The following is a 12,017-nucleotide window of genomic DNA, read 5'->3' on the forward strand; positions in this document are numbered from 1 at the left end:
ACTTGTTATGGGTTAGAACATGGAAGGAAAATATTGCTCAGGGTCAAACAAAGGAGGACAAATGATAAAGAAAGTCACATACACAGGCTTCTTAGAGTAGCCTGTGTGGAGGAAATCTTATAGGAAAAATTTCAGGCATGTGGGCTTCACTTGCTCACTGCTTCCAACATCAACACATTAGAGGCTTTACACAATACATGGGAGTACCTCAGCTCAACCTTATCAGTTCAACACTCTGTGCAATTATTGAGCATTTAGGATCAAAGCTTTGAATCTAACATTCTGTGACACAATGAGATATGATATTATCTCACCATGCATGTTTAGAGAACATTTGTCTTTCCCTTGGAGTATGGGGTATTAGGGTCCTGTCTTGGTCTTGACATTGCCATAAGCACTTGGCTATATCTCCGGTCTGGAGTTTGGAAGAAGGCAACGTCACTTCAAGGGAAGCTAAATGCAGAAGGTCATCTTGGATAATTTAATGCTCACCTAAGTAGCTGGTAAATATTCTGCAAGTTCTTTAAAAAAATATAAGTACTCAGATAACCATTTGTATATATCAAATGAGTTAAAATATCAATCCCAGGGAAAAATAATGTTTGAGAATGTTCGTGTAATATTTGGCTTAGATATGATTGGAATTTATATTAGCATGCACAATATTGATTTTAAACAATAATTGAGATATAAAAATATTAGCAGAAGGATGGCACAAGAGAAATGAGATACATAAAGGAGCTAATTACCGGGTTACTGTAACAGATGATCAATAAATAATATATGAGTTTTGTAAATCATGAAGGATTAGTTTATCACATTTAATTTAGATATACAGAGAAAACATAACACCTAAATGAGTCAAAACTTACCACCTTAAACAGAAGCAAAGATGGAATCAGGTATTCATGGTTTTTATTGTAAATCCCTTGGTACTATTTGAGTTTTGGCTATATTAATATATCGTTTTAGATATATAAAAATAATGGAATAGAGAAAATAAGTTGGATGTAGGCAAATTTTTAAAAATGTTAAAAAAGCAGAGATACAACTATCTACCCCTGGACAACATGCATGTTAAAATTTAGATTTTTTGTATAGTCGTTGTGCACGTAAGTCCATTCTTTCTCTGTTTCTTTCTGTTCTCATACACGTCACGATTTTCTAACTGGCTTGATATCACATATTCACAGTACATCTTTTCTCACCTTACTAAATGCACATCAGTGGGCCTGTGTAGTCATGGGCATGTTCCATGGAACTTCTACTTCACCACCTCCCCGTGCCGCAGGTCCTGGGGCTGTCACCACATAGCCTGCATCAATGGATTCCAGTTGAGATTGACCAGTAGGGAGCCAGGAGAGGAGGGAGTAAGGAAACGTGAGGTGGGGTAATTTATTTCCACAGTTTGTTGAATGAGGAAGGAGGAAGTTGCCTCAGCTATGTAGATGCTTTGAACAACATTCTCAACTTCTCTCAGTAAAGAGACTCGATTTTGTGAACTTCCACCCACTCTAATTTATTTAGGACCACCTGTAGCAATATCAAAATACCACTAACTATTTTTGTGATTTTTCCATACCTTATCCACAATGCATAAATAATATCTTCAATGAACCTCCTTACATTCCCATTTGAGGGTTCTGTCACCTCCTGAATAATTTTAAATAATGAAAATTATGTAAGACTTTTAAGAAAAAAATGTCTTGTACTGAAAATCAGCTTAGGAAATTTCAAGTTGTGTTTTCTGACACAGTTCTCTGACAAGTTGTACATTTAAAAAATGTCTGATGACCCTTTCCTTCCTTGCATTTTTTTTTTTGTGTGTGAAGAAACAATGAGCTAATGAATATGAAGGAGCTTAATACAATATCTGGCACCTAGCAGACTCTCAAACCCAACAAAAATGGGTGGTATCTTTTTTCACAAAATTTATTCTTCTCAGACTCTAACACACATACAAAACAACTAGGGATTTGATACAAATGGAAACATGTTGTTTCAATAAATGTCAGGTGACTTCTGTGATTCTGCTTTTCTTGTGAGTCTCCAAATTTTGTCTAGGTTGTTACTTCACAGATGACTGAGTGAATGATCATTTTCTGCATTATTCTATGTATATGTCTCTTTGGTAAGGATTCAGAGTGTGTGATTTCAGCCATTTTCAAACATCTTTCATGATAACCAGCACCAGTTGTTCAACACAAAGTTTATGCCAACTTTTATGTATTATCTTATTTAATTTTTATAATGGCATTTTTCTTTGTTTTGTTTGTTTGTTTGTTTGTTGGTTGGTTGGTTCTAGTGATTGACTCCCAGGGTGCTTAACAACAGAGACACATCACCAGGCCTTTTTGTATTTTCATTTTGAGACAGGATCTCAGTAAATTGCTTAGGGTCTCACTAAGTTGCTGAGACTGACTTTGAATTTGCAATTACAGACATGCACAATCTAACCCAGCCATAAGGGAAGTATTGATACCCCTGCTTCATATGAGGAAGGGAAAACTCTGGGTAGTTAGGTAACTTGTCCACGTAACTTTTCAAATTGTACCAGGAGGTAGAAAAGCAAGGCTTTGATACCAGATCTATCCAAATTCATATTTGAGAAGAGAAGAACTCACAGAATCACAACTTTATAGGAAGCATGGAGCACCCTTTGTAGAAAGGACCCTGTCTTTGTGGGTGTCACTCATAGAAACTTTTTTTGTCCCTGTGACCTATGGGCATCACTTGATGAGGTGACTACTTCTTTAGGGACACATTACTTGGTTGAAAATATCTGTTTAGAGGTTTTCTTTGGTTGCGTGTGTGTGTGTATGGGGGGCGGAGGCGGTGAGGGAGGCTGGACATATGGAACTCATTTTTGTCTGCTTTAATTTTACCAGTATTAGAAAGAAACCCTGCTCCATAACTATGGTTGGCACCAATACTCTACTCTCTGTAATTATGTAGGAATAAGGGTAGTCTGCTTGCAGAGTATTATCAGCTTATCTTCTTTCCAGGGCTCAGGCTGGGTTTGGTGGGTTGTGCCAGCTGGAGCTTAGCACACAGAATTCATCCACTATTAATAAATTACTTTTTAGGCACTCACGTCCAATGGAGTACCCAGGCTGTAGCAACTTGAGTATAGTAAAATATTCCATTCTATTTTCTTTGCTTACAACAAAATACAACTACACATATTCACCCATCACAGCATTTGATGCTGTAACATGCAGTTGAAATCACGTTTCTTCCAAATACCTAGTCTATCGCTGAAATTATATTTATTTTCAAGTATGCAAATCTCTATTTATAACAGGAAGTGAAGACTTGGCTTTCAGAGGTAATATCAGGGAAAGGAAAAGACAGTGTAAGCCAAACCACAAGATCAAATAGAAGGTAATTAGATAAAACTCACATTTTGCTAATGCCTAGTTCACTTTGCCAAGTCACTCACCCTTAGCAGACCTGTTTCTTCATCTAAAAGATGAAGGAATTGCATAGCATCAGTAGTTTCTAAGGTGGAATAGTGCAGTAGTGTAGTGTGACCATTTTTCAAGGGCACAAAGAGACAGAATAATAGTAAAACAATGATTAAACACTAAGGTTGGAATTGACTGACTTTTTTAAAACTTAAAATAATTGGATTAAATTTTCCACCTTTTCTTTTGCTTTTTTCATTGTTTGAGGCAATACAGATCACAGATTATCTCAAGCTATTTCCCAAAACAAAGGATTTGATTATAATTATTTAAAAATATTCATCTCTTGATTTTATGGACTCCAACATCAAAGAAGCACTGCACCCAGGCATGGAAGAACAGGAATACTTCCAATAACCAAACCAGTCCCTCCGTCTCCTCTTTTACAACACAGCTACTTCTCCTGCTTGCTTTGTACAAGTCACATGGGGGTTAGTTTCGTATTCTATTTGAGATTTGAACTCAAGTGTTCTTCAGGGACACTGAAGAGGATTTGTTCCTTGTATAGCTACTTATTAAACTATATGTCCTAACTATCTCATGTAAAATATATTATGGGCTATCTGTGATATGTACTAGTGAGAAAATAAATAGGAAATCCTGAGCCCTTTGGATATGAGTGGATCTTCAATTGCAATTTCTAAAATTGTGAAAAAAAAATCTTTGAACAGAGTGATATTCTTATTTTGTCCTTAATAGGTGTGGAAATTAGAGATTGTCATGGCAACTTTCTTTTACTTAGAGGTGTCCCCTATAAGTGGCATGTGCAAATGGCCTTTACTTGCCATAGCTTTCATATGATGGGAACTTCTAAGTGCAATGACTCTAACTCCCTCTTGAGACCTGGAGTTCTACCCACAAATTCCTGAAAGATCTCATAACTGCTTTGGCTTCTTTAGTTGAGCACTTAGGCTGGAGCAGGTCTGGAGCTTGAGAATGGTTACCCTTAGATGAAGACCCTCCGTGACAATAGACAATCTGATGGTAGAGATAAACAAAACAGGCAACCCCAAAGAATCACTCAAGTGGTATGTTAGAACCAATGAGAAACCTCGAAAAGATATCCTAAAGAAATTATGTCCAAGTTGCGTCCTAAAATATGGTTGAAATTCTAAATGATTAACATAGTAAGGAGGAGTAACAACAAGGACAGGAGCATGAAGTCCTGAGCAACACCATCAGGGTAGGTCACAGAATATTAGAGAAATGTCGAAGTCAGCTCTGTAATTGCAAGAATGGTTTAGGGGTGGAAGACAATCAATTGCCTTTATGAACATTTAAACAATTGAATTAAGGAAGTCCTTTAAGGAGAAACTGACATCGAGGTCTCCTACGGCAGCCATTAATTTTAGGACTACAGATTTGCTGTCAGATTCCTGCCACCTTTAATGAATTGGGAAAATTTTGTGTGCAGTTTCACTCTAGAAATGGTCAAAGTGCCAACTCTCCTGGTATGTTTACCACCCATCCTGGGCAGCCTTGCATTTTTCTGTTACAGGTTAATATGAGGTTGGCAGAATGCGCTGCCTTTTAAAAAGACTGACTTTGGCTCTCCAGGTTCCATTCTTCATACTCCGTCTCACCTGGAAACACATCTGACCTTGGTGTTTATCCAAAGTAATTAAAGTCAGCATAGTGTAGTGATACACGCATACCCATGTATATAGCAGCACAATTCACAATCGTCAAATTAGCCTATGCATCTGACAATGGGTAAAGAAAAGGTAACACACACAGACACATACACACAATGCAGTTTTAATCGGCCATACAGAGGAAGACAATGATGTCATTTCCAGGAAAATTGATGGAACTTGAAAGCATTGTGCTGAGTAAAGTAAGCCAGACTCTTCAGTCAATGACTGTATATTTTCCCAAATGTGGAAGTTAGATAGAAAAAAGGAAAAAAAAAATAAATAAATAAAAAAGAAGAAGAAGAAGAAGGCGAAGCAGGTCCAGGGGCATCTCATGAAAATAGGAGACCAGTAAAGTAAAGGAAGGGGACCTAGGGGAGGGATGAGGAGAGGGAAAGGAGAGAAATGAAGAATAAAATTGACCACATTATGTAATGTGCATATGGATATACATAACCACAAAGACCACTATTTGTAGAAATATAATGCACCAATATAAGAAAAGATTTTAAAAACAAAGAAACACATTTGAAAAAGCCCTGATTGCTTGTAAGAAGTCCCATCACAGAAGGTTGCTGAGTGTGAGCAACCAAGGCCTATGTTGGGAGGGGAATCATGAAATTCTGGTTTGAAAATGTGGAGCTAGTTTTTAGTGACCTTTTGATTCTCCCTTCCTCATCCTGGTCTGATGTTAGGATGCTTAGAGTAGAAACGTGGGAAGGGAGTTTTGAGGGACCTCTTCCACAGATCACAAGCCAGTTGGCCACAGTGCCACATAGCATCAAATACAAAGTCCTAAATATATGACTGCATGACCCATGTGATCCTAAAATATGTACAATCAGAAAAATGAGAAATTATACTCTATTTATGTATGATTTATCAAAATGCATAAAAGCATTCTTTTGTCATGTATAACTAATTAGAACAAATTAAAAAATTTAAAAAACTAATCACTTCTCTCTCTCTCTCTTTCTTTGCACTGTGCTGAACAAACAGTAAGACTCAATAAATGTTTCTAAATTGGTGGTATTGGCAACGCATCCACTTCATCCTAATTAAATTCATCGCTCTAGGTGTCGTCGCGTTCCCTTCTGCCCGCAGAGAGAGACACGACACACTGGTTGTTCGTCAGAGCTCTTAATTGTTCCTCTTCTTCCTCTTTCTCCTTTCTCCTCTCTCCTTTACAAGGAAGTCATGGCCATTATATATGAATCATGAGCCAATCAGGTTACAGAGCATATGGGGAGAGCATGATAACAATGTAATACAATAAGGGCAACAAGAGGGCACGCAGCTAGCATGAGTCACCTTGTCCAATCAGAGCAGTCCATTCTGGCACTGGCTTAGTGCCGGGCCAACTCCCTTAAGCAATGTTAGCTGTTTGTTGCAAACCAGGGGCCCTGGCTCAGTGCCAGACTAGGGTGGGGTCCTCGATGTTGCAAACTGGGCCGCCCCGGCTCAGTGCCAGACTAGGGTGGGGTCTGCGGTACCCCGACAGCTCCCCCTTTCTTTTATTAAAAGAAAAGGCCTGAGACCGTGCCTGTCTTAGGTTGAGGGGTCAGCTCATGTCCTTACCCGTCATCAAAGACTGTAGAGCATGCTACAGCTTCTGTCTTAGGTTGGTACATGACCACCTCCTTCATTACCCGTCATTGACTACCGGTCCAGCATAGAAAGCCAAACTTGAGGGGAACTGCCAGCCTCTAGGGCGGTCATGGCCAGATGAAAAATAATCCGGTCTTTTTGTTGGGTGGATTGTAATTGATAAATTAAGCGAATGAGATATAAAACACCTAAAATATTAGTCCTAGGGAGCTAAGGCTTGCCCATTGTTTTACAAAACCTAGAGCAGTAGAGAACCATTTGACCCATTTATCACTGCCCTCCGCCAGCGGAGGCAATGATAACGCGTACGCTTTTCACACGAACAAAAAAGCCCAAAAGACAAAGACCAATGAACGACGAACAATGAACGACGAACAATGCCCAACAAACAAAATGCTCTTTATTCGAGGAAGTGTCTGGGTTATATAGCAAGCATAAGCCAATCAGAATCAGCCTGAGATCAGTCTCTAGGCAGTTACAAGAATCACCTCATATACAACAGCCAATCAGAGTTACTGAGCATGTGGGGAGAGCATGATAACAATGTAATACAATAAGGGCAACAAGAAGGCACATAGCGAGCATGAGTCACCTTGTCCAATCAGAGCAGTCCATTCTGGCACTGGCTTAGTGCCGGGCCAACTCCCTTAAGCAATGTTAGCTGTTTGTTGCAAACCAGGGGCCCCGGCTCAGTGCCAGACTAGGGTGGGGTCCTCGATGTTGCAAACTGGGCCGCCCCGGCTCAGTGCCAGACTAGGGTGGGGTCTGCGGTACCCAGACAAGGTGTAAAATGGCTTTTCATTGAGCACATTTCAGAAAAAAAAAATTTATATGAACCCAAAATTTAAATGAACCCAAATCCTGTTTGGTTTGATGAGAGCCTTTTATTATGCACTGTTTGCTAGCAATTAGATACCAAAAATTCTGAAGTTTTGTAAAGACAAGGGAGATTTAAGTGGGGCAAGCTCACCAACTACATGTGATGTTTTTTCAACAGGATTCAGATGAGCTATTTTGTTTTGTATTGTTTGTTTTGCTTTGTTGTAAAAGATTCTCCAGAGCATATCTGTTCTCTCAGAGGAACGTAGTGAAAGCAGCATTTGTGTATTTAGGAAAAGTGCCTCAGGATATATTAATAGACTCTCATTTATCCAGAGATGATAACCCTCCTCAATCATCTTCCCAAAAGATCTCCATGTCAACTTAGTTCGTGAATCTTGGAAACTCCTATATGTTTTGTCACAGCTATGAGTGAAATATTATATAATTAAATTTTACATTACATCAGTCCAACTGAATAATAAAACATCATCTGCTTAATTTTGGTTCCAAATGTGCTTTATAACCAACTCAGAGAAAATATTACATGTGATTCATGCCACAAATAGTTATGTAGGCATGTACTAGCATATTTATGGTATTATGCTGCATGCCAAATGAGGCACTAAATTCAAATATGGACATGCTAATTTCCCTTGTGTTGACAATATGAAGTTCTAAGCATTATTCTTTAATCAGAACAAAATCAGTTCATTGAAATCACAAAGTGGACTTCTCCCAAATCTTTATCTTTTCTACCTGTCAAAGTAGCAAGCTCATTAATCTTTCAAATATCAGTAGGAAAAGAAAAAAAAAACTAAAGTCATATGTATATATACACATACACATGTGTATACACATACAAACATATATACATAAATATATTTATATATCTATCCATGTATATGCATATATCTGTAAAAGTATATCACAAAAACTCACAATTCCATGACAGAAGGAAGATATGCAAGAATGTTCTGGAACAAATATTACATACATGGGTATGAGTGTTTTGATCTGTTCCACATCAAGATTATTAATTTTTTAGAAAACTGGTGCAAATAAATAACTTGGAAGAGGGAAAGTTTTATAATATGATAAGGTATTTTAGGGGTAACCTTAAACCAGAAGAATAAACAGGTATTGGATTAAAGTGCTATTTCATTGTGTAATGGAAATCATTGCTTTCGGGTGGAGTTTGTGGCTCAGTGCTACAGCATGTGCTTAATTAGCATGGTAAAGGCCGGAGGCTCACTTGCCAGAAAGAAACAAAAAGGTTCAGTTTCATTCCCTTACTAGATTTTGGAAATTATCTGGATGAGGATAGTGGTTTTGAAATTCTTTTATTTTATTGTAGGCATTGAGTTATTTGTTTGCTAAGTATTTTTTAATTTGATTCTCATCAAACCCATTATGGTTGTTATTTTTGTTTTGGTTTGATGTTGGGATTTTTTTTTAATTTTTATTTATTTATTTACTGTTTTACTATCTCTGAAATGATAAAAACTGGGCTCATGCCAATCATTTACCTTATGACATAAGCATAACTATTAGACAGATTTCAAGATGAACTATAAGTAATAAGGTTCATGGACCAGGTGCCAAGTTGTTTAAATTAAATGGATGGGTTGTTTAGGATCAAACTGTGAGCACTTTATTCATTTAACCAACACACAGAATCTTCTTCAGCAGTTTTGTGACCTTGCTGGCAATGTAGGTGTTAGGGACAGGGACCAAAGGGTAGCTTGGGAGAACTTCAGCTACTTGTGAGGACCCCAGCATAGTGTCAAGATGGCAAGCTGGTACCACTGGTGTGGATTATAAGATGAACGGTCCCCCTAGGAGTTGTATAATGTAATACAAGTCAACCTTTATCATGCTGATCTTCCAATCAATACCTCCTGCAAAAAAAAAATAAAAAGAAAAAGAAAACAACTCAAATAAACATTTCAAGAGAAAAGTGATCTAAGGGTTTACTATGCAAGTGGAACCACAAGAAAAGCTCTCTAATACACAGGTAGACAACTCTATGGCTCTCTTATACAGAAATTTAGATTCTTCCTTGTTCATTAGCTCCTAGCACTGATCAGAACAGGACCTTCTTTCCTTAATTTGGAAGTGAATCACTGGAAATCAATTGCATTTTTATATATACAAGTGTAATATTGAACAATGTGTAAACTTAATATTTATGTACCTTACTCTTATGTAAGCTATACACCTATATACACATACCGTGTATGCATGCAAACACACACACACACAACTTCAATCACAATAACAACAACAACAAAGTTGTGCCATACCAAAATCAATACTTTGGTTCATTTATATAAGTTTAGAAGTTTTCAGGTTGTAAATGGTTCTTTTTTCTTTATACTTATTAGTTTATCATTCATTTACTTTAGAAAGTTTACTTAAGCAGAAAACACATGCCAAATATTATCTCAGTCATTAGGGATGGAATTATGAAAAACAGAAGAAAAAAGACACAGTCCATCTTCTTAAAGATCTCACAATTTGTGGTAGGGTTAATGCTATTAAAAGTACACTTTCATATAGAAAGTGATAAGAATTTATGTGAAGAATGGACAGGGTGCAAAGAAAACGACCAAGAAGGACACCTAAAGCCATCAGGTGTATAAAGAGAGACTTCTGAGATTTTGGTTCTTTATTTGCCCTACCAGAACCATTTTTCCCTTTCTCTGTCTTGTCCTATCCTGTGATTTGTAAGGATAGCATTTACTGGGCTACCATGTCTAGCAATTTCTGTTGGGTTTGGCCAATAAAGAAGAAGAGAGTGTTTGGGAATTATTCCTCTGGCTTATTTTCTTTTTTTGCTGTGGCTATTGAAATGGTGTAATTCCCCAGTGGATACAGTTGGATGACCTTGTTCCAGAAACTCCATTTCATAAAACACTTTAAGTAACTCAGTTACTCTCTCACCCCATCCAAATTAGGAGTGACAACAACTCTAAGCTTTTATTAGTCTGTGTCATTCATAATCACTTGTTTATTCCATAGTCCTACCTTCAACTTTAGAAATAACTCTTCAATTACATTCTCTTTATGTTTGAGCGGATAAACCCTGCAGAGTGTGTAGATTATAACAGTAAAGAACACTAGACTTAGAGTTAGACTAGTTAGAGAAACCCAAGTTCAGATCCATGATATATGGTCTACATCTTATTTAAATTGGTTTATCTAAAGCCTAGTCTTCTGTAAAATCATAACATTAAGAAAGTCATAAAAAGTTTGCATTTCATCCACAAGGAAACAGGAAAATATGTAAGTGAATTGGTAACTCTGAAATATATTTTATATATACTGCTGATAACAGAAAAAAGAAGATTGGTTGTCATTAAATCTTGACTTGAGTGTCATGGTAGATAAACAAAACAATGAAAAATAATATCGCAAAATTGTCCATGATTGTACAAATCCTCAAAATCAACATATTCTGAATCAGAAATGTTTTTGTTTTTACTTCTTTATCAATATAAGTTTCAGTGACCCATCTACCATATAGTTTGTAACAACTTTTGGTCTCATAGTAAAAGAACAAAGTTGATTTGAAATTATCTAGGAGTTTCAACCAGAAGCTTTAGCTTAACAAACTCTTGCCTCACATTAATTTTGAGGCCATTTCAACTAGACTTCATGAAATAGTCCAAATAATCACATTTTAAGTGTTAGAGTTGGAGTACTCAGAAATAGAATTTTACAAAAGAATGGATATTTCAACAGTCCAATAAAAGAAATTCAACTGGTATGTGGTGGTAATTTAAGGTATGATGCTGTTTTAATGAAGTCATCACCTTCTAAGTATCACCATGCCAATTATTTGATAATCTGGACCAATAATTCTTTCTTCTTTATTTATCCAAGTCAGGCAAAAATGTAAAAGAAGATGAAAAATTGAACCTCTCACTTTATACGGTAGATGAGATGGTACAAGAAGTATCCCTTGACTATGCCCTCATTTGTGATGTTCAATGAATATGGATTAGCAATTAACCATGGCTACACTCAAAACTAAGATAAATTACAGGAATAAATTCAGAGTGGACAGTGTGGTGTGCAAGCTATATTGATCAGTTTGCAGAAGAGGACCTGGAAACCACTTTCAACTTGATATGGCTGGAGATATTTCTTGAACCACTGTTTTGTCCAATTATATAGGAACTGTCATTAGAGATGTTGAGAAATTGATAAGGAAGCAATGAAGTCTGGGATCAATTCCAGAAAAGTCATCTTTATTTGGAAACTCAAAGAAAATAAAATCCATTTTCACAATATACAGGATCATAATTTTAATAATAGTTCAATGATTGCCCTTATCTTCCTGGGTTGTCATTGTAATTTACGCATTAGTTATTTTCACTGAACCACAAACTCCTTGAAAACAGATACTTTATTTTGAATCTCTACAAAAGCAATATATATAGCACACAGTAGGGGTTAAATAAAATTTTGTCAAATTGAATAG

Source organism: Sciurus carolinensis, chromosome 16 (genome assembly GCF_902686445.1).
Source record: "Sciurus carolinensis chromosome 16, mSciCar1.2, whole genome shotgun sequence".
Classification (NCBI taxonomy): Eukaryota; Metazoa; Chordata; class Mammalia; order Rodentia; family Sciuridae; genus Sciurus; species Sciurus carolinensis.